Source organism: Kogia breviceps, chromosome 17 (genome assembly GCF_026419965.1).
Source record: "Kogia breviceps isolate mKogBre1 chromosome 17, mKogBre1 haplotype 1, whole genome shotgun sequence".
Classification (NCBI taxonomy): domain Eukaryota; kingdom Metazoa; phylum Chordata; class Mammalia; order Artiodactyla; family Physeteridae; genus Kogia; species Kogia breviceps.
This window is the reverse complement of record NC_081326.1, coordinates 3,954,949-3,978,935: the sequence shown is the minus strand read 5'-3', so window position 1 is coordinate 3,978,935 and position 23,987 is coordinate 3,954,949. Positions and strand designations below refer to the sequence as shown.

The 23,987-nt window shown below is 46.0% G+C and overlaps 1 protein-coding gene across 2 annotated transcripts in view; it reads right to left on the bottom strand.

Moving 5' to 3' along the window:
• The window catches only part of LYN (LYN proto-oncogene, Src family tyrosine kinase), a 108,958-nt gene extending 86,888 nt beyond the window's left edge, over positions 1-22,070 (bottom strand). The window contains exon 1 of one of the 2 annotated variants that reach the window (XM_059043385.2): positions 21,988-22,070. The gene's annotated coding sequence lies outside the window, so the exon portion shown is untranslated. Of the gene's footprint in view, positions 1-20,837; positions 20,994-21,987 lie in introns of those variants that run through there. The other variant, XM_067017860.1, reaches the window with a different exon arrangement.
• Positions 22,071-23,987: the final 1,917 nt, after the last annotated feature.

Genomic DNA, 23,987 nt, shown 5'->3' with positions numbered 1-23,987 from the left:
GACCCAACTCAAACCAGAAAAAAAATGCTCCAGAGGGGGGAAAAAGGCTCTGACTGATGAATGGAACCCACTATTGAAAATGTGCTGGTGCAGTAAAGTTGACCTTCCTATCATAATTAGGCTTCTGTGAACATTATTTTTGTTCTATAAACCTGATGGTCCCAAATGGAAAGTGATTTAGTCCTGGACTTGGTTGCACTCTAGCCGTAAAGAAAATGGTAGTATTTACAAAGTATTAGCTTCGGGGTACATTTTATGAAAAATATAATTCACTTATACTTATCTCAGGTTTATCTATTACAAAACTATCACTACTTATTCCTTTATTTCAAGAGTCATTCTTCCTTATTGTTTATAAGCAGCACTCAGAGAACAAATGTTTATGATTGATAAAGCAATACTACTTCAAGTTTCAAACCCCAAGGTCCACATAAAGGATAAAACACTATAAATTCTACATAAATAAACAATAGTCAGGCTAAACATCACTTACAAATGTGAAAGTCTCAATAAACCCAATGAATTCAGATTAGACTATCAACGCAGAAATAGAAAGAACATAAAGAATAGCTTCCTAGGAAATAATTTATCCCCTGATCTTAAAGGTAAAACTCAGAACAGCAGAAAACTTTTCACCAGTTTATTTCATGAAACACTGGCGATCAAAAACATATGTACAGTTGACCCTTGAACAATGTGGAGTTAGGGCTGTTGACTCCCTCACAGTGGAAAATCCACGGTAACTTTACAGTCAGACCCCATATCCGTTTTTCTGCATCCTCAGATTCAACCAAGGAAGATGGCATAGCACTGTAGTATTTACTGCTGAATGTAGTCCAGGTATAAGTGGAGCCACGCAGTTCAAACCCACGTTGTTCAAGGCTCAACTGTAATTCACTTCACTATTCTTCTCTTGTTGAGGTTTAGTACATCTTGTTCAACTTTACCCCACAAGTCTGGCACACAGGAGCCTTAGTAATTTTCCATTCCCCACGAGCTCACGTTGTTCCCTTGAAGATATTAAAGAAACAGTCAAAGAGGGGCTCCATCTAACATCTGCTCTACTGTTCGTACAAACGTGATGAGACATTTTTTAAAATGATGACACATCATCACTCACTCATTTGGCTTTTCTCTCCCCAGATGTCTGTCTAGGAATGAGTCCATTACGAGCCTGGGGTAGTTTATTACCCAAATCATGGTCCTAATGCCCCTTCTGGCTTAGGTTCTTCTCATCTGTTTATCTTTGGTTGAGCCAGGAAGTGCAATTAGACAAAGACTTAGCACGAGCGACTCAGCCAGGAGTTCTCTCCTGCTGCATCCAGCCCAGCCTCTGAAAGATCTCAAGTTCGTGGCTGGTCCTGGATGGAGCAGTGGTTCTATGGCCTGAAGGTTCTTACAAAACTAGCAACGGGTCCAAACTGTCAGGCAACGGGGTTTATTTCAGTGTATGACCCATGTTCCTTCTGGATCGGCATGGAAAATATGGATACAAGACTCTGCCAGCTCCACCCTCATCCCCACAGAAAGCAAGAATGACACACCACATCTGCCAACGCCCAGCCTTCAGATATCATATTTGGGGACTTTTGGTCTAGGGAAATCCCCAGAAGTGTCTCCAGCCAGGCTACAAGATGGACCAAAAGAGGATCCTGTGGAGGCCCAAGAATGAGCACAGAACTGACGGAGAGATTAAACAGCAACGTTTCCGCTAAAGTCAACGTCAAAACACTTCTGCTTATACCAACTTCATCAAGACCAGAGAAAACTGGGGTTTTACTTGAAGAGTCACCTGACATCCCAGGAATGAAAGGAAATAGAGGGATCCTAATACATTTTCCCTTCTAAAGAAAAAGTTAAAGTCTTATCCACTTTTAACTTCTTTTCAGAGAGCTGTCATTCAGAAATGGAAATAGCCATGTAGGAGCCATACGGGAGACATCAGGCAAGGGGTACCCAAGTGCTGAGTGAAAACACTGGTTGGATAGTTGACATGCTTCCCAGGGAATAAACCGGTTTAGGCCCAGCTTAGCCATCGATGATCTTAAACTCATTGCTGCAAATGCCACAAAGAACAGAGGAAGGGAATGGGCCGAGGACAGCTGTATGACTCACCTGATCCGTATATTCTTTGCCTATTATCCGACCCTTTGCCATTAGCAATCTATTAACTACCATCTTAATAACCTTTCAAATACAGCTTTGAAGCTGTTTTTTAGAGAGTTATGAGAATGTAAGATAATGCTTAAATAGGAAGAAAAACACAAGCTGGATAAGTACTGAGCAAAAGAAAACTGTGGGGTAACTGCTGGAGAAAAGGCTAATCCAATCATGATTCAAACTTAGCTATAAAACAAATGATTTGCTTTGCTTTGCCAGCAGAGGAAAATCATTCTTTCCCAACACATGGTGACCAGGATAATAGGGAGAAATTGAGTTGCCAGCTAAAGTTAATGCACATAAATTCAACTGGCTTAATCCTGATCATGCTTTAAACCCTTAATGTTTAGATTTTCAGTGCGATTTCAAAGACTCTTTTTTCTTTGTCTCTCCAAGCGGTGATGATAGTAAGAATGGCACCAAGTTGTCAGAACTGCGGGGAGTCTCTCTAGCTTTGGCTCTACCACTGGTTTTGAGTGTCTGGGCTTTTTTCTCCTGCAAGTCAGAGAGGTTGCACCTTGGACTCATGTAGTAGTAGAGTTGGGCTTGAGAGCCAGACTTCCTGAGTTCAAGTTTGAGCTCCACCCCACAGAGACATGATATCGGGCAAGTTAACTAACCTTCATTGATCTGAAAAAAAAGGGGATAGTAACTGTATCGATTTCACAAGGTTGTTGTGAGGATTAAGTGAATAAAAACTTAGCAAGTGTTTAGAATAATGAAGGATGCACAGCCTGTGCCCAGTAAACGTCTCTGCCCCATATTCATTATTAGTCTCCCAGGAGGAATCGCATTCCTGTGTTTACATTTCAGTTAATGTATAAAGTCAACGTGATAAACTATCAAGGACATTACCGCTCTTAGATAGCCTCATCCACCAGAGGGCAGACAGCAGAAGCAAGAAGAACTACAATCCTGCAACCTGTGGAACAAAAACCACAATCACAGAAATACAGACGAGCTGAAAAGGCAGAGGGCTATGTACCAGAGGAAGGAACAAGATAAAACCCCAGAAAAACAACTAAATGAAGTGGACATAGGAAACCTTCCAGAAAAAGAATTCAGAATGATGACAGTGAAGATGATCCAGGACCTTGGAAAAAGAATGGAGGCAAAGATCGAGAAGGTGCAAGACATGTTTAACAAAGACCTAGAAGAATTAAAGAACTAACAAACAGAGATGAACAACACAGTAAATGAAATGAAAAATACACTAGAAGGAATCAATAGCAGAATAACTGAGGCAGAAGAATGGATAAGTGATCTGGAAGACAGAATGGTGGAATTCACTGCTGTGGAACAGAATAAAGAAAAAAGAATGAAAAGAAATAAAGACAGCCTAAGAAGACCTCTGGGACAACATTAAATGCAACAACATTCACTTATAGGGGTCCCAGAAGGAGAAGAGAGAGAGAAAGAACCAGAGAAAATATTTAAAGAAATTACAGTTGAAAACTTCCATAACATGGGAAAGGAAATAGCCGCCCAAGTCCACGAAGCAGAGAGTCCCAATCAGGATAAACCCAAGGACAAACATGCCGAGACACACAGTAATGAAACTGACAAAAACTAAAAACAAAGAAAAATTATTGAAAGCAACAAGGAAGAAATGACAAATCACATACAAGGGAACTCCCATAAGGTTAACAGCTGATTTCTCAGCAGAAACTCTACAAGCCAGAAGGGAGTGGCATGATATATTCAAAGTAATGAAAGGGAATAACCTACAACCAAGATTATTCTACCCGGCAAGGATCTCATTCAGATTCGACGGAAAAATCAAAAGCTTTACAGACAACCAAAAGCTAAGAGAATTCATCACCACAAAACCAGCTCTAAAACAAATGCTAAAGGAACTTCTCTAAGTGGGAAACACAAGAGGAGAAAAGGACATACAAAAACAAGCCCATAACAATTAAGAAAATGGCAATAGGAACATACATGTCAATAATTACCTTAAACGTGAATGGATTAAACGCTCCAACCAAAAGACACAGGCTCACTGAATGGATACAAAAACAAGACCCATATATATGCTGTCTACAGAGACCCACTTCAGACCTAGGGACACATACAGACTGAAAGTGAGGGGATGGAAAAAGATACTCCATGCAAATGGAAATCAAAAGAAACCTGGAGTATCATACCAGATAAAATAGACTTTAAAATAAAGACTGTTACAAGAGACAAGGAAGGACACTACATAATGATCAAGGGTTCAATCCAAGAAGAAGATATAACAATTGTAAATACATATGCACCCAACATAGGAGCACCTCAATACATAAGACGACTGCTAACAGCTATAAAAGAGGAAATCAACACTAACACAGTAATAGTGGGGGACTTGAACACCTCACTTACACCAATGGACAGATCATCCAAAATGAAAATTAATACAGAAACACAAGCTTTAAATGATACTACAGACCAGATAGATTTAATTGATATTTATGGGACATTCCATCCAAAACCAGCAGATTACACTTGCTTCTCAAGTGTACATGGAACATTCTCCAGGATAGATCACATCTTGGGTCACAAATCAAGCCTCAGTAAATTTAAGAAAATTGAAATCATATCAAGCATCTTTTCTGACCACAACACTATGAGATTAGAAATCAACTACATGGACAAAAACGTAAAAAACACAAACACATGGAGGCTAAACAATACATTACTAAATAACCAAGAGATCACTGAAGAAATCAAAGAGGAAATCAAGAAATACCTAGAGACAAATGACAATGAAAACACGGTGATCAAAAACATATGGGATGCAGCAAAAGCAGTTCTAAGAGGGAAGTTTACAGCAATACAAGCCTACCTCAAGAAACAAGAAAACTCCCAAATAAACAATCTAACCTTACACCTAAAGGAACTAGAGAGAGAAGAACAAACAAAACCCACAGGTAGTAGAAGGAAAGAAATCATAAAGATCAGAGCAGAAATAAATGAAAGAAAACAAAGAAAACAACAGCAAAGATCAATAAAACTAAAAGCTGGTACTTTGAGAAGATAAACAAAATTGATAAACTATTAGCCAGACTCATCAAGAAAAGGAAGGAGAGGACTCAAATCAATAAAATTAGAAATGAAAAAGGAGAAGTTACAACAGACACCACAGAAATACAAAGCATCCTAAGAGACTACTACAAGCAACTCTATGCCAATAAAATGCACAACCTGGAAGAAATGAACAAATTCTTAGACAGGTATACCCTCCCAAGACTGAACCAGGAAGAAACAGAAAATATGAACAGACCAATCACAAGTAACAAAATTGAAACTGTGATTAAAAATCTTCCAACAAACAAAAGTCCAGGACCAGATGGCTTCACAGGTGAATTCTATCAAACATTAAGAGAAGAGCTAACACCCATACTTCTCAAACTCTTCCAAAAAACTGCAGAGGAAGGAACACTCCCAAACTATTCTATGAGGCCACCAGCACCCTGATGCCAAAACCAGAAAAAGATACTACAGAAAAAGAAAATTACATACCAATATCACTGATGAATATAGGTGCAAAAATCCTCACCAAAATACTAGCAAAGAGAATCCAACAACACATTAAAAGGATCATACCCCATGATCAAGTGGGATTTATCCCAGGGATGTAAGGATTCTTCAATATATGCAAATCAATCAATGTGATAAACCATATTAACAAATTGAAGAATAAAAACCAAATGATCATCTCAATAGATGCAGAAAAAGCTTTTGACAAAACTGAACACCCATTTATGATAAAAACTCTCCAGAAAGGGGGCATAGAGGGAACCTACCCCAACATAATAAAGGCCGTATACCACAAACCCACAGCAAACATCATTCTCAATGGTGAAAAACTGAAAGCTTTTCCACTAAGATCAGGAACAAGACAAGGATGTCCACTCTCACCACTATTATTCAACATAGTTTTGGAAGTCCCAGCCACAGCAATCAGAGAAGAAAAAGAAATAAAAGGAATATAAACTGGAAAAGAAGAAGTAAAACTGTCACAGTTTGCAGATGACATGATCCTATACATAGAGAATCCTAAATATGCCACCAGAAAATTACTGGAGCTAATCAAAGAATTTGGTAAAGCTGCAGGATACAAAATTAATGCTCAGAAATCTCTTGCATTCTGATGAAAAATCTGAAAGAGAAATTAAGGAAACACTCCCATTTACCACTGCAACAAAAAGAATAAAATACCTAGGAATAAACCTACCTAGGGAGACAAAAGACCTGTATGCAGAAAACTGTAAGACACTGATGAAAGAAATTAAAGATGATATAAACAGATGGAGAGATATACCATGCTCTTGGATTGGAAGAATCAATATTGTGAAAATGACTATATTACCCAAAGCAATCTACAGATTCAGTGTAATCCCTATCAAACTACCACTGCCATTTTTTACAGAACTAGAACAAAACAAATCTTAAAATGTGTATGGAGACACAAAAGACCCCAAAAAGCCAAAGCAGTCTTGAGGGAAAAAAACGGAGCTGGAGGAATCAGACTCCCTGACTTCAGACAATACTACAAAGCTGCAATAATCAAGACAATATGGTACTGGCACAAAAACAGAAATATAGATCAATGGAACAGGACAGAAAGCCCAGAGATAAACCCACACACCTATGGTCAACTAATCTATGACAAAGGGGGCAAGGGTACACAACGGAGAAAAGACAGCCTCTTCAATAAGTGGTGCTGGGAAAACTGGACAGTTACATGTAAAAGAATGAAATTAGAACACTCCCTAACACCATACGCAAAAATAAAGTCAAAATGGATTAGAGACCTAAATGTAAGACCGGACACTATAAAACTCTTAGAGGAAAACATAGGCAGAACACTCTTTGACATAAATCACAGCAAGATCTTTTTTGATCCACCTCCTAGAGTAATGGAAATAAAAACAAAAATAAACAAATGGGACCTAATGAAACTTAAAAGCTTTTGCAAAGCAAAGGAAACTACAAACAATATGAAAAGACAACCCTCAGAGTGGGAGAAAATATTTGCAGATGAATCAACAGACAAATGATTAATCTCCAAAATATATAAACAGCTCATACAGCTCAATATTATAAAAACAAACAACCCAATCAAAAAAATGGGCAGAAGACCTAAATAGACATTTCTTCAAAGAAGACATACAGATGGCCAAGAAGCACATGAAAAGCTGCTCAACATCACAAATTATTAGAGAAATGCAAATCAAAACTACAATGAGGTATCACCTCACACCAGTTAGAATGGGTATCATCAGAAAATCTACAAACAACAAATGCTGGAGAGGGTGTGGAGAAAAGGGAACCCTCTTGCACTGTTGGTGGGAATGTAAATTGATACAGCCACTATGGAGAACAGTATGGAGGTTCCTTAAAAAACTAAAAATAGAACTACCATACGACCCAGCAATGCCACTACTGGGCTTATACCCAGAGAAAACCATAATTCAAAAAGACACATGTACCCCAATGTTCATTGCAGCACTATTTACAATAGCCAGGTCATGGAAGCAACCTAAATGCCCATTGACAGACGAATGGATAAAGAAGATGTGGTACATATATACAATGGAATATTACTCAGCCATAAAAAGGAACGAAACTGGTTCATTTGTAGAGACGTGGATGGATCTAGAGACTGTCATACAGAGTGAAGTAAGTCAGAAAGAGAAAAACAAATATCGTATATTAACGCATATATGTGGAACCTAGAAAAATAGTACAGATGAACCGGTTTGCAGGGCAGAAATAGAGACACAGATGTAGAGAACAAACGTATGGACACCAAGGGGGGAAAGCGGCTGGCGGGGGTTGGTGGTGTGATGAATTGGGAGCTTGGGATTGACATGTATACACTGATGTGTATAAAGTAGATGACTAATAAGAACCTGCTGTATAAAAAAATAAATAAAATAAAATTCAAAAATTCAAAAAAAAAGGATAATACCTTCCACATGCTATAATCATGATTTTTAAAAAATAACCTTTCAAGGTTAAATAAAACACATCAACCTGGGAGTCAAGCTGGCTTGCATCCCGTTTATTATCTCTAAGCCTTGGTTTCCTTATCAATACCAAGAATAACAATAAAACACCTTGTAAGGAATTGGTCACCTAACAGAGGACACACACTCCATAAATGAATGCTATTTTTATTATGTTTTCTGAAGAAGGTAATTATTGCCTGGTACGAAGGTCAAGCAAGTAATAACTGTGCAGGCGTCACTATAAGATTCTTCCGGGAATTCCCTGGTGGTCCAGTGGTTAGGACTTGGCGTTTTCACTGCCATGGCCCAGGTTCAATCCCTGGTTGGGGAACTAAGATCCTACAAGCCACGCAGCCAAAAAAAAAAAAAGGAAAGAAAGGAAGGAAGGGAGGAAGGAAGACTTTATGGAAAAACCCAAATGAACTTTTTCGCCAACCCAATAAGATTCTTCCGATTAAGAAAGAAATTGGAGACTTCCCTGGTGGCGCAGTGGTTACGAATCTGCCTGCCAGGACTCAGGGAACACGGGTTCGAGCCCTGGTCCAGGAAGATCCCCCATGCCACGGAGCAACTAAGCCCATGCGCCACAGTTACTGAGCCTGTGCTCTAGAGCTCGCGCGAGCTAAAACTACTGAGCCCACGTGCCACAACTACTGAAGCCCGCGCGCCTAGAGCCCGTGCTCTGCAACAAGAGAAGCCATTGCAATGAGAAGCCCGCACACCGCAACGAAGAGTAGCCCCCGCTCGCCACAACTAGAGAAAGCCCGCGGGCAGCAACGAAGACCCAATGCAGACATAAATAAATAAACAAACAAATAAATATATAAAATTTAAAAAAAAAAGAAAGACATCGGCTTTCCCTTCTGTGCCAAACTGAACAGTCCTAGCTCCTTTTCTCCTTGAGCCTCAGACATCAGTCTCTGGTCTGAAGAAAGTGAGTTCAGTCTGCATCCTGAGGCTCATCATTATCTAGTCTTCAGTAAGTAAGACAGTCTAGATTTGGGGGCCTATGAGCCAGAAAGGTCCTTTAGTTCCCTGCAGAGCCCAGGCAGCATTGAAAAGTTAAGTCATCCTGGTGTGGTCCCTCCTTTGTCCATCGTTCATCCAAACATTCTTTCCCTTGGCGACACACGGTGCTTCTGAGCTTGGACAAACATTTCAAAATGCACTTAGGGCTCAAGTCCAAGTGCGCATCTAGGTTCAGACGACCACAGCCTTTGCAAAATCTTTTCAGTCATTTCCATTTCGTTGCACAGAATAAGCTCCCTAAAGACTATGATGGCCAAAAACTGATTACTTGGGCAAAAAGAAAAGCAAATAGGAAATGTCTGTTAGGCCTCTATTATGTTTCAAGTACATCCACATAAATAATCACAGATGAACTTCAAAAGACCTTCTGTTATGAATCTTGACAGGACACATGGCCACAGGGAGATGTCGAGAAGTCAAGTGACTTGCCCGAGATTATACCTCCAACTGTGAGAACTCATACCTGCGAAGGTGGAGCCAGGTCACGTGACCGGGCCCGCTGTCTGTCATCCCCGTAGGACGCTCCTCTCACAAAGAAGAGGAAGCACTGGCTCAAATGACCCCATTTCACTTGAGGCCTGTGAGAGCCCACAAGAGGCTACGGTCATGACTGTTCTCCAGGTGGGGAGCTGGGGCTCACAGCCACTGCTCCCGCAAAGTAAACTGGGGGTTAAGAGCAGTGCCATCACCCCCGGGCAGCAGGGCAAATGCCCACAGTTCACCCTCGGAATTTAAAACTCCGCTTCCCTGTATTCCCACCCCAGTAACTTCCATCCAGGCTTAATAGCACTGCCCTTTACTACCATCTTGGAAGATTCTGCTGGAGAGGACCTTTCTTTATTTTTTTAAGTAGAAGAGCTAAAAGGGAATAACTCTGCTACGAGCATCCTGCTCCGCAGGCATCTCAAGGTAAGGGTGGAGCAACGCGAGCTGCTGGACTGTTACCAACACACACCTCACCATCTCCAGCAGGTGGGTAAGGAAGCCGGCTCCACTGTTTCCCCATCTTTTCTTTTTCTATGCTCAGCTGAGGAATGCACTTCTTCACTGGCAACCTGCCCTGCTCGGGCCAGCCCCCTTGCTAATCCGCCCCTCCCTCCACCCCCAGCTTCCCTCCTGGTTCCAATCTTCCGGATCATCCAACGGTGAAAAGGCAGACAGCAAGCCTCAGCAACTGTGGCCAGAGGAAGATGAACCTGGGGCTGGCACTGCAGGCAGTCAAACCATGGGCTCAGGGGCCCCCCTGGGCTGGGGTCATTCCCAGCCTTGACCTCTGGACCACACCCGTGACTTCTTCGCAGGAAGATGGGCACCTCCGTACTCTGCTGCCTGTGTGCGTTCTTCCTATTTCATAGGAAATAGAAAGTTATACTCCTCGTCCTACTTTAAAAACTATTTGAACTTCCTGAGCATATTGGAACAATTCGACCATTCAGAACTAATGGATGGGAGGGCAAGTCAAATGCATGCATATTCATGACCGGCAAGTATCCAAGAAATGTTTTCTGAATCACGAATAGATGAAGCATTACTTCATGGGCTAATGCATTCCGCAGGTCAAACGACAGCGCTCTCTCACCCCCAACAAAAATAAATGTCAAAACTACGAGAAGCAGAACAAACAGTCAGTCATAAGGGTACCGTGTTTCTTCGCATCAAAAAAGAGTCCCATTTTAGGAAGACCATCATAACTGAATTCACAAAGCCAGTTGGTACTTTTAAATGTCTGTGTGTGCACTGGCTCTGTGTCACACAGCAGGATGTTTGATTACTTGTGGGTCACTGGAAACCACCCTTATCGCAACCAAGTTTCTAAATTTGCATTTAGACATTTACTGAGCTATGCAGACATGGGCAGAAAAACAGGCTATGTATGGCGAGCGCCATCTAATTTTACTAACTAATGGTTGAATAAACAGGTATGTAAATAAGGCTCCGATCAAACCCAGTGTGAGAATTTTAGCAACTGAATAGCCAGGGTATAAAACCAGACCAGGGCTTGTCCTCCTCCCACTGGACTGCAGTCATTCAACACAGAGATGCCGATGCCAGCCAAACCCACAGCTTGAAAAGCTGTTCATCTGCCAAACCAAATGGCTTTGTACTGCTTTTCAATTTCTAACACTTTATTGTGAAAAAGCCAACACGGGAAACTCAACTAAAACTTGACACAGGAATGTAGATGCCCTTGAGGAGAGAGAGAGAGGGGAGGTGCAACCGGACACGCTGTGTGTGAACATCGTCCTTGCTTCTCCATCTGGGGGACGGTACACGAGGGTTTGCTTGGAGCTAGGCTTACCTATGTGTTTGTATTTTGCTACACGTACATTACACTTAAATTAAAAGAAAAAAAACCACCTCTACACTGGGAAAGCGTAAAAAAAAATCCTCCTCTTCACACCTATGGGGAAGAACTCCATTAGAAATATTCTTTCCTATTATGTGATTTGGAATTGGGGGTCCGTGGCTAGAAATAACAGAATTAGCAAATCAGAAAGCACCTTTCAGAGCCATCTAGTTCACCTTTTCTGAAAGGTCCTGCAAGATAGTCGCTTAGCCTGTGCTTACAAACTTCTGACTTGTAATGGAGAAGGACCACTTCACACCCCAGCTGGGTCCCCTGCAGGCAGCTCTGATTGTTAGAAAGCTCCTCCTTACTCTCCTGTCCCGACCCCTGCCTTGGTAAAAGTCTCCATTATAAACTCACACCACAGCCATTACAAAATCTTGGCAGCCATCAATCCACATGGCCCTGGATTAACGCAGAGTCAGAGAACCTGTCCCCTTCCCCGCGAACAATTGAGCACCAGTCAGAATAAGCGCAACTCGGCAAACTCGATGAAATGTCCTCCAGGCCACCCTCATCTATTTGTACACATTTCTGCTTATCGAGAAACTTCTTAAAACTCATTTTTAAAACTGTAATAAAATACGCATAATGAAATTTATATCTTAACCATCTTCACGTGTACAATTAAGTACATTCATAACCTCATGCAACCACCACCATCCATCTCCAGAACTCTTTTCATCTTGCAGCACTGAAATTCCAGATCCATCGAACAACAACTACCGTCCCCCTTCCCCCAGCCCCCGGCAACCACCATCCTACTTCCTGTCTGTATGAATTTGATTTCTCTAAGTACCTCATATGGATGGAATCATACAATATTTGTCCTCTTATTTCTCTTAACATACTGTTCTCAAGGTTCATCTGTATTGTAGCTTGTGTCAGAATCTCCTTCCTTTTCAAGGTTGAATGATATTCTCTTGCATGTACAGACCACATTTTGTTTATCCGTTCATCTGTTGATGGATACTTGACTTATAGCTATTGTGAATAATGCTGCTATGAACATGGGTGTACAAATATCTCTTCAGGACCCCACTTTCAATTTGGGGGGGGTCTCTATGCAGAAGTGGAATTGTTGAATCAAAAGGAAATTCTGTGTTTAATTTTGGGAGGAACTGCCAGACTGTTTTCCACAGCATCTGCGCCATTTTATTAATCCCACCAGTAGGGCAGAAGGGCTCCAATTTCTCCGCCGCTTCACCAACGTTTGTTATTTTCTGGGTTTTGTCTCTGTGTTTGGTTTTCTGGTTAATTCCATATTCTCCCTATCCTGTGCTCTAACCACTTTCACACTGCCTTCCTTCTTACCAGAACTGCTTGTTTCTGTGCGCTGATTCAGATGCCCAGGGATTTTCCGAGCAGAGGTGATGGTTACACCCACGACCACGGCAACTTGGTTTGTCAGCCTCTGGTGTGTGAACAGCCCAGAGAGAATAGAGCACGATCAACTCTTTAGGACAGGAAGTTCACACTTATGAAGGCTTATACCCACCACAATGACAAACACACAGTACTCAATAAATATACATTTCAAAAATCCATTGTGATTACAGAAGCCTAGTTCTCAGCATTAATGCCGCACCGGCCTGTGTGACTAGGAGAGACAGAGAGCAGACAACCACCTACTGTGTACATCACAAATTAGTAATCAGGATAACCTATACTATCTTCCTTCCAACTTCCTGACTTTCACATAAGGCTTTTTCTTTCCTTATCCTTTATCCATGTCTCACTTCCCTCCTCTCCTCCCTCCCCCACTCCTTTTCTGCTTGTATCTTAGGACCATCTATGGAGCATTATTTCTTTTACTGATTACCGTCCAACCCAAAGTACACCATTCATGAACCAATCACTTGCAAGAATAAGAGGCTTTGACCAATCAGGGCCACCCTGTAGATGGGGACGCAGAAAACGTCTGCAGAAACCTCAGTGGAGAACATGGATCCTGATGTGCTCTGGGTTCTGTTGGGAAGACAGGCAGAGTAATAGTGCTGGGTGGACAGGCCACGAGCCGTGTCCTACACGTCCTGTACTCACACCCACAGTGGATGGGTGTTCAGTCAATCTGACAGCGGCTGGCTTCAGCTGTGCAGAAACAGTGCAGAACTAGAACTGACAGGCAGAAACTATGGAAATAAAACATTGTAGCACGAGAGAAGAGCTTTCTAATATCCACAGCTGGACAAAAATGAAACGGGATGCTTTGGGCAACAGGAATGTCCCTGTCACGGTGCTTTTCACAGTGTGACCTCCTTACCTGCGTTAGAATCACCTGGGACAGACCCTAACTTTTGAGACCCAGTGTGCAAGGGAAAGTGACTATGTGTGAGACACACTGACCAAATCTCTTCCTCCTCTCAGAGTCTGTGCTTCTCATGCTTGATACTAAGGTAGACGGGTGATGTCAAGAGCCCGTTGGGTGACACTTGACGCCAGGGGGAACACGTCATTTGTTAAATTGGGTTGTACTGGGCTGCCTTAGTCGAAGACATTAACTACAGCAATAGGGTAACATTTGAGTCATTTACCAAAACGTCCAGAAATGTTTTTTCTACTAGACTCTTGAAAGGTTATTCACTGGTAAAGGAATTTATGGCAAATGACAATTAAATCTTCATTTAGTGGCTACCTTCATTTATTTAAAGCTTTTAAAATAACTGAAAACCATAAGGTAAAATATACGCAGGCAGTTATGAAATTCAACTTGTTGAATTTTCTTTTTTAAATAGATTTGGCATCGTTAAATTCGAAACAACTGGAAAAGTCAATGTGGTCCAGAGAGGCAAAAACTAACTCTTTCGGTGCATGTTTGATTCTCTTGATGAGCATAAACTGTATATTAGAAATTTCTTTGAAGCAGGGACTCCATCCACTACCCCCACGTCACTCCGCAGCTTGTGAAGTCTCTTGTTCTTTAAGGATGCCTCCCTTTAAAGCCTCCGACTGGTGAATTCCTTCTCCCCCATCCTACACAGCTCAAGCATCGTCCCCTCACTGTCACAAGAGCCCTGTCCTTCTGTTTGCAGAGCACTCGGTACATACACGTCTAGGGCAGCACTGAGCACACTCTGAAAACCACATTTATGCCCCCCCCCCCCCCGCCCCCGTCCCACTCCTGAGGGCATCTTTGAATGCAGAGGCCATCCTGCTCACCCCTGTAGCCTCCGGCAATTCCTGGTACCTCAGGCAGATCAGAAGTTCAGCTGACCCATGACAGCGGAGGCTCCGGCCCAGGGCAAACCCCGTGCTGGGAAGGATGGCCCGTGGCAGACTCCCCCGCTGGACCCTGAACTTCACAGACGCTGAGACAGCGTCTAAGCCTTGTGCCATTATGTGCCGGCTGCGGACCAGAAACGGTGTCAGAGCTTGCGGACTCACTCTGCTAATCCCCACCACACACCTGAGAGGCAGGTGTGGTACTGTTACCGTCATTTTATAAATGAAGAAACGGTGAGAATAAGTCACAAGTGTTGGAGCGCAGACGGGGCTCCGGTTTGTCTCACTTGGAAGTCCGTCTTCTTTCCACCATATGATACACCATCTTCTCTCCAGGTTGAAATGAATAATCCCTCGTAGGCACCGAATACATCAGCTATTCAACATGCCACGTCTGGCCATATGCAAGGGCGTTCCTCGCATAATTGCCAAAGCATGCCGTTCTGTGCAACCGTCGCCGTTGCTAACTACGGGGATGCTTTTAATACGCTAATCTGTACGCGGTAAGAACGACGCCAACACCGAGCTGCCGCCGTACAAGAAACAGTCTCCATTTAAGTCAAACGGAAAATACCGATAACCCCACAGAAACTGAGACCTCAACTCCAAGCGTGTTTCTTCGGCAGTGCGGCCTCATCAGGAAGATTCCGATAAATGCCTGGGCAAGCTCGTCACCGTCCGGGACAGTCACCAAGTTGCTACTCGCTACCGACTACAAATGAGGTAGCCTGATGTCATGTAACGTGGCAAGAAATGTTACTTTCTGGCCCCAGATTAGTCTCCGTGGAAGTCCCCGTTCCTCCCCCGGGTTAATCACCCTGCTATCGGTCTCTCTTCATTTTTTGGCGACGTCACCAATACTTTATTACGGAGGAGAGCAGGCAAGAAGTTGATTGTGATGGGAAAAAAACGGCTGCCCACAGAAAGCCTCCATCTACATCTACATCTCCGTCTACACGGTGCAATCCAGCACTGAGTCCCGGGGACAAGGGTCCCCGGCGCCTGCGCGAACAGCCCCACCCCTGCCTGGCCGCCCAGTGACGCTGCACCCCTTCTCCCCCGGCCCCCCGCGGCTCCTTCTCCCCTGCGAGGTGTCCTCCCGATGCTGGGCCTGACCCATGGTAGGTTCTCAAGAAACTCAGCCCTAAGTATAAGTGGACGCTTCTTCAGGAAAATATCCTGTCTGCTTACAACGTCCGCAACGCTGGAGCGCCTCCAGGGTCGGGTCTGCCTGCAATGATGTCCACGCAGCCATCATAAGGGCTACTTTTGCCCCAAAGTTTCCTGATCGCTCCAACTCCCCGCGCTGCCGCCACGCTGGCTTGTTACACGTCATCGCCCATCACAGGGCTGTGCTAAAGTCATACACGTCATGCTCTTTGTAACAAAATCGAGATCTACAAAAAAGAAAAATCAGCGTTTGCTCATCACCCAGAAATAATCGGTACTGAAAACTTTAGTATAAAACAATTACTGACGTGCATAGCTCATGATTATGCATCACACAGAAATATTTTAGTTCAGAAAAGGTCATATATATTACGTCTCAGCTTGTGTTCAGCTTTTTAAAAGCATCTTTCATATCGGTAAGTACAATTTAATTCTATTTTTAGAGACATTTGCAAGGTATACCATTCATCGTATGGATGCATCTTAATTTATGTTTGTGTAATAAACCCCCTTACTGGACTGGAGCTTGTGGAATTGCTGGGACCACCTCTGTGCATTTTATTTTATTTACTTATTTATTTATTTTTGGCCACCCCACTTGTGGGATCCTAGTTCCCCAACCAGGGATTGAACCCGGGCCACAGCAGTGAAAGCCGAGCCCTAACCACTGGGCCGCCAGGGAAGTCCCACCTCTGTACATTTTAAACTCTGCCCCATCTCACCAAGCTGGCCTCAGAGGACTGCCTGGGGTCAGACGCCCCCAGCAAGCTGGGAGGAGGGGCTTTTCACCAAATGTTCTGTTCTTTCTTTTTCTTTTTTTTGGCATACAGATGGATACGCATTTGAGCCCAAGGTAAAGTATGATGTTTCTTGCTACGGATCGAGGTTAACAAGTCTCCCTCCCCCCACCCACCGTCCCCCCGCCCCAAGGAGCCCGAACCCGCAAGAAAAAGCAGCGCGGGGTGGTGCCCAAGGCCAGGGCATCGCTTCCGGCCGGCCTCCTCCTCCCGCGGCCTCCGGCGGCGTTTCTGCTCTCCGTGCGCAGCTTCCCCGTGGAAAGCAGAAGTGGGCCTCCCTCTCCAGATGGCCTCTCTGGACCAGCTTCCCCCCGCCCCCGGGGGTTAACATTCACCGGGCGGACCGGAGCCACCCCGAAGGCCCGAACCCCCGAACCCGGGGTGGCGGCGGAGGGGGTTGGGCGCCCCTGACCCGGCTGGAGGCGGAACGCGTCCCCACCCATCTCGCCCGCCTCACCGCGGACTCTCACCCGCGCGCCCAAGAGTCACTAGGGCTCCCCGCCCGTGCACGACGCAGGCGAGACATGCTGGGCCCACAGGGAGACGGCGGGGGACCGGCGAGAGGGGCCAAGAGCTTGCGACCAGCACGACTCGGGGTCAGTAAAGCGAGTGCCCTTAGGGGCTCACGGAGACGGGGGCGCGTGCGCAGGCCCAGCAACACCTGACTTTGTCTCAAGTGTGAACTGGGAAACGGCAATGAGACACACTTAGAGACCCCCTGAGCCCCAGGACGAAGACTTCTCCCCTGTGTCCCGCAACTCGCCAAGAGCAGGCAGCGCTCCCGGCCTTGAGAAACGCCCACCCCGATGGGCTCTATGACTGCATATCCGTTCGTAGTCACTGCACAGAACATCACTTAACACATCTTAGCGTGATGAAGAACGCGCACAGTTACGCCGAGATCAACCAACAATGGTCAACTCCTATCAACTCATGACTGGACGGCTCTGTAGAATAGTGGGGAGAGAGCTGCCGAGGGGAGTTAGAGAAGAGAGACTGGAAACACACAGAGGTTAACAAAATGCAAATAAAGCACAGTGAACTGACCGACACTTGGGAAGAGTTCTTTACAAATGGAAACTATATCTTGATTATAAATACAACTTTCACGAAATAGCTTGGCAGCACATAAGAAATGTTGATGCTTAGTCAGTACTAAGGGAAAGTAAAGTTCAGGACAAGATTGAAGAAGCAGCCCAAGAATGAAGAACCAAGGCTGCGACAGGCCCCTGCAACCTGTTAGCATGGAGGAGGCTTTTAAACACATCGTCCCCAGTAATTCCTGAAACTTGCTGTTGTAAATTAGAAGGGAGCCCTTCCAGCTAGCGGAAGCCAAGGAGATCTAAAATAAGGTTCAAGTCTTTAAACCGGCCTGTTCCAAAAATTCAAACCCCTCAATGGGCAGATTTCCCTACTATTTTCTACACTTGGGCTTCTCCCCCAAATGGGAACTTACTCAAAATAAATGTCAGAAATGATGAGAGAGTGAACTCAAAGTTTCACAACTTAAGTATCAGGAAACCAGACAGCTGTAAGAAATCTTTCAGTACTTCTGACCAACTTCCTCTTCTCTGTCCTCTCTTCATCAATCTTAAAAGACAGGAGGGAATGTCTATCTAGTGTAGGAGTGTGGGTGTAGGACGAGCCTTGTCTATAGCAGGTACCCAGGAAATGGGCAGTGTGTCTCCATGTGCACCCCGCGGGCCCTCTCTCCTTACGTTATATTTTGCCCTCGAGTGACAACTCTCCCTATTATAACAACCACACAAGGAGGCTCGTAGGGTTTATAAAGAGGCTGAAGGGAATCCCTTTACAAAGTATTCCTTGGGTACTTCTATAGTGACCAGTAAGCACTGGAGAGCCCCCAAGGCAGTCACTAGAGCTGCTCCGACAGCAGCCGGGATAGGTGTCACCTAGGCAGCTATCAGGGCTCCCCCAGCCCCAAGCAGGAAGCCGAGCTGAAAGCACAGGAACTCAGCTCCCCGCAGAGCCTAAGTACCCTGTGTGCCGGTACACCTGTTCACCTGCTCTGACAGCCCCTTAGTTCAGACAATTTCCCAGTGATAGAAGAAAATTACCTTGTGATTCTGTCTTAAACATGTTTATTAAATGATAAGTTAATTTCTTTACTTCTAAGTAGTTGAGTACCTACTACAGGTCCAAAGGCAGAAAAGTGGGGAAAACTCTAGAGTTGGAGCCAGAAAACATACCTACTATGCCCAGCCACTTAACCAGGCTTGTGACCTTGGATATGCCTAAACTCTTTTTTTTTTTTTTTTTGGTATCTGCCCCTGCCTACCCTCGGTGGTCATGAGACGTTCAAATGAAATCGCAGTTCAGAAGGCTTCAGAGCCCTGGATAAGCAAAAGGTATCAGCACCATCATTGCCAGAAAGAGCCCAGGAAAGGTACGAGGCTGTCTCTGCCATAAGTATGTCATTGATCCATGCCCCAACTAATGACTGTGATGACCTTTCAAAGTCAACACTGTCCACGCCTGAGGACACAGAGGTCACTGAGATCAGCAGTGTGAGTGGGCTGGAACAGTGTTCCATGATGGGGACACATATTCCTACTTATACAAATTTTAAATTAATATGGGTTTATGGATAATATGGTCCCACATTTTTGTGTTTTTTTTAAATAAATTTTTTTTTTTTTTTTTTAATTTTTAGTTGCGTTGGGTCTGTGTTGCTGCGCGCGGGCTTTCTCTGGTTGCTGCGAGCGGGGGCTACTCTTCGTCCCGGTGTGCGGTCTTCGCATTGCGGTGGCTTCTCTTGTTACGGAGCACAGGCTCTAGGTGCGCGGGCTCAGTAGTTGTGGCACGTGGGCTCAGTAGTTGTGACTCTTGAGCTCTAGAGTGCAGGCTCAGTAGTTGTGGCTCTTGAGCTCTAGAGCGCAGGCTCAGTAGTTGCAGCACACGGGCTTAGTTGCTCCGCGGCATGTGGGATCTTCCCAGACCAGGGCTCGAACCTGTGTCCCCTGCGTTGGCAGGCAGATCCTTAACCACTGCGCCACCAGGGAAGCCCGATAATATGGTTTAATATTGTAAGTTACAAGTCCATATATTCATTTTAACCAGCTGGCATCTCAAATGTTTCAGTGGTTTATTTTTGAATACAAATATAATGGAACGAAAAGGCTTTGGAAATCATTGACTCACAACCCCACTGGATCACTGTTCTGCTAAGAGAATGCCATGGGTGGGGATGGGACACAGATATCACAAGTTCTCTCCAAAAGTGTCCAATACCGCTGACTGTAAGATAAAATGCATCTTTTGCGGCAACATCTTACCCAGATGTAGTCTTTGCAGGCTACCTCTTATCACTCCAAATCAAGACTTCTCTCCCAGTGATACACCACAGAAACCAGTCCTGAGTGGAAATGCCCACTTAGAACACTAGCACTGGGATAACTTGACAGTCAAAAGTTCCTCAAATCCCCATTTTAGAATCCAGGACAGAGAGGACCAGTGAGCTACAGCTGCCTTAGGGGCCAGCCTGTTCTTGGGCCTTGCACAGAGCCAGGCTCGGAGCAGACTTTCCTTCCTTCTTCCAAGCAGTCTCGACCACGAGACAGGCACCGGGGCCAGCATTTTGGACAAGACTGACAAAGCTGTTTCCACAGAGATTTCGCTGTAGTGGTGAATGCAGACTATACACATATGGGCAAATCATAATATAACTCTAGTTACTGCTGTGAAGGAAATACTGGAGGAATAAATGGCCCAAGTAATTGATCCCAAATCACAGCTGTGATAAATGGTGGAAGAGACCCAAACTCAGGTTTCCTGGCTTCTTTACATCAGCTGCCCTCTGTCCTTCACTCAGGAAGAGGATTTTCCCATTCTGCATCCAAAGAGGCCCAGCCGATATACGTATACATATAGCTGATTCACTTTGCTGTACAGCAGAAACTAACACACCATTGTAAAGCGATTATACTCCAATAAAGATGTAAAAAAAACAAAACAAAAAACAAAGAGGCCCAGTCACCAAAAGCCCCTTGTGATCAAATTACATTTCTTCAAGCCTCAAAACGGCTTGACTTCCTTATTTCCAAATGAGAATCAAGAACTACCTCAATCCTACCCTTTTCCAGCGGAGCTTACCTTATCAGGAAGTACTTATGAGGACTCAGCAAGCTCCCGTATCCTCTCAGCGCATATTCCCCTCCGCACAGCTTTAGATGGTGCTGGCCAGAGAGAACGCCCCTGCCCTCCTGAACCCTACAGCCGGCTGCGGGTAGCCAAGAAATCAAAAGCAAGTCAAACCTCCTCATTGGCTAGTTCTTAGGGTGAGTCAGACTCCGGGGCGCTGCTTTGGGACAGCACGTCTCCGGTGTATTGATTCTGCAGATTTATTAGTAAGGTCAGGTGGCTAAATCTGACAAGCAGGTTTAGGTGTAAAACCCGTCAAATTGCGAAGAACCAGGGAGCCTCGCTGTTATGGACATAATTATTCTCAATACTAACAGCACCGTTTATGGAATGCCTAGTATGTGGTTGGGGCTTTACGTGCAATAAATAGTTCATAAGGTAGGTGTGTTCTCCTAAAGATGAGGAAACCCAAACCGAGAATTTCAATAATAGGCCCAAGTTCACACTCAGCTAGGAAACTGCGAAACCCGGGTTGAACTCGAGTTTCTGAGATAGCAAAGAAGTTGGGGTAATTCAGACACACAGACACACAGACACACAGACACACACACACACACACACACACAAATCCACGCCGGAGATAACGCAGCAAAGTGAGAACTGACGTTCACACCCTTCCCCCAAGGCGAAGGAAAGGCAACCCCTGAATTCTTAAAATAACTCGCTTCCTCTCGGCCGCAGGGGGCTCGGGACCGCCGCCCCGCAGGCCGGGAGGCGCCGGGCTCCGCGCGAGGGTGCGCACCGCCCCCGCCGCCACGCCCGGACGTCACGCTCCCGCCGGGCCACCGGGGAGGGCGCCCGGGCCGGGCCGCATCGCTCACCTCGGGGACCCGGGGCCCGGAGGGGACGCCGGGCCGTGCCAGCGAGGAGCCCCGCGGGACCTGCGCCGCGAGCGCGCGCGCCGCGTGGACAGGGGCTTCCCCGCCGCGCAGGGAGCGGCCCGCGCGGGGACAGCATCCGGCCCTCGGGGCGGCGCCGTGGGGACCCGCGGTGCGCCCGCCCCCGCCCGCAGCCCGCGCCCCGCCCCCGCGCCCCGGGCCCAGAGACACCTGCGGAGCCGCCCGCCCCGGCCCCCCGCCCCCGGCTCCCGCCCGCGGCTCACCAGCTCCGGGTGCGAGTCGCGCGGCGGCGGCGGCGGCACTCCACGGTGGCCGGGGGTCCGAGCGGGGGCCGCGACGGGGCGGGGCGGGGGGCGCGCGGCTCGGGGTGCGGGCTCTCTGGCCCGGGGTGGCGCGGCCGCCCCGCCTGCCGCGGGCTGGAGGCTGCGGCGCGTCGGGCCCCGAGGCGCCACGGCCGGGAGCGAGCGGCGGCGGCCCGGAGCGGCGGCGGAGGAACTGGCCGTCGCCGAGCTCGGCCGGGAGGTCCCAGCTACTTCCTGGTGCTCGGATTTGCATACCGCGCCTGGAGGGCGGGGAAGTGACCGTTTGGCCCCTGCCCAAGGTTTGGGGCTTTGGCGTGGCCGTCGCGCCGAGCGTTGAAGGCAAAGAAACCTGCGTCCCAGCCCGCAGCTCCGGAGCGTGGAGCCGCCCCGGGCCCGACCTCCTCCGGCGGAGGCGGACAGAAGCATCTTCCAGGAGACCCTCTGGCGCCTGGCGTCCTGGCACAGCGACGGAACCCCTCGCGTCTCCTTTCCTTCCCTTCCGACCTACTCGCTAGAGTGTTAGGAAGCGGGGTGCCCCTGGCAGCAGAGGGGCGCGCTCTGCTCCCCCAACGTTTGGAGTTCTCTAGAGGGAGGATGCCCAGGGTCTCCTTGAGTTCTTAACCAGTAGCGTCGCTCCTTGAGGGTGTACACGGGGGTGTTCAGGGCTTTGATAGGGGTGGGGGTGGTCGTGGACTTAAATGGCCTGGCGGTTGCTCAGTTCCTCAAAACTTCAGTCTCCTTCCGGAAAAATGGAGACAGGGTACTGGGAGCATGTAAAGGGCTCGCCCTGTGCCTGGCACACCTTCATCCCCGCGTGTAGCACGGTGATTTGCCTGAGCGTTGTTTGTTGAAAGAATGACTGCATCTTCAAGCTCACGGTCCAATTCAGTAAATGCCACGTACAGACCCAAGGTAGATTATCAGTCTTGTTCTAAGCAAGATTCCGCTGTCTGGGATCTCAGCATTGCACTGCAGTGTAGCATTTACCAGGAAATAAACAGCTCCCTGTAGGAGATTTGGACTTTGTGCTAATAGCAGACACCTACATAGGGCCTATTGGGTGCCAGACACGGCGCCAAGCTCGTGAGACCGATGACCTTTTATTAACAATGTTCTTGAGAGGCCGGCCCACCTGAGGCTACAGCCATAGTCCAGCAGTCCAGTCTGCCGTCTTATAACATGACCCAGGGAGCAGTCATTTATCACTGGTAGCAGAGGAAACGGTCTGCAGACGACTGCCTTAACCAACAACAACAAAGTAGGATGGTTTCTACCTGTGATGATCACTGGTATGTAGTTGGTTAGGTTCCTGTTGAAGAGGAGGGATTGGGTTACCTGTTGGAAAGTGTTGATCATGTCTTGGATCCTATGGAATAATTCAGTACCTGAGGGCCCGTTTCCTGGAATTTTCTTCAGAATGACCTCTTAAATATCTTGGCCTTAATTTAAAATATCTCCCATTACCAATGAGTCCTTGAGGTCCTGGCTAAAGGCATCTGGCAAGTAAGAATGGGACACAGAATGTTTGGTGTTGGCTCATCCATCTGGAAGGTCCTGCCAGTGTTTATGGTGAAAGGGCTCTTGGATCAATAAACAGAACAGCAGCAGGCAGAGCTGGGCTGGCATCAAGCTCCACCACTTCCTTTTTTGTGTAATAAAAGTAAGGATCTCCAAAAGAGATCCCCAGAAGTATTATTTATTTACGTTGTTTTCATTTTATTTTTTATTGAATGAAATTTCCTTTAAATTCTGCAATGCTTTACAATTTTCAAAAGTTTCACACATGATTTTTTCTAATCCCTTAATAATCCCTTTTGCTTTTTAAATCCCCTACCCCTAAAATACCCCTCCCCAAGCTCCACCCCTTCTATTTATTTATCCATCCGTCCATCCATTCATTCATTTGGCTGCACCAGGTCTTAGTTGTGGCACACGGGATCTTTTAGTTGCAGCATGCAGGA